The sequence below is a fragment of the Etheostoma spectabile genome, chromosome 5, assembly GCF_008692095.1.
Source record: "Etheostoma spectabile isolate EspeVRDwgs_2016 chromosome 5, UIUC_Espe_1.0, whole genome shotgun sequence".
Classification (NCBI taxonomy): domain Eukaryota; kingdom Metazoa; phylum Chordata; class Actinopteri; order Perciformes; family Percidae; genus Etheostoma; species Etheostoma spectabile.
Window position 1 is genome coordinate 21,726,967 of NC_045737.1, and position 387 is coordinate 21,727,353.

A 387-nucleotide genomic window follows, 5' to 3' on the forward strand; every position below is an offset into this window, starting at 1 on the left:
TTCTTACCCACAGTGTCAGGTTCAATTCTGGTCCATGACCCAGTAACACTGTCTCTACAGCATCTGTTTACTGGTTCCACTTATTATTCCACTTATTTAGTATCATTCATCATTCTCATTCGCATATCTCACTTATTATTTACTATTTACTCATCATTCCCATTTTCACTTCTCACTTATTATTTTGATTTATTTATTCATCATTCTCATTTCATATTTCAGAACTGTTCATATCGTAATATAATAACATAATACTATTTATCCTAGTATCCTTTGCACTATGCTCCACATTTAAATATTTTTTATTGAACTTTACATTGCACTCATGCCTCTATATTGTTTCTGATTAGAGTATGTTTATATTGTGTATATATTAGTGTGTATATT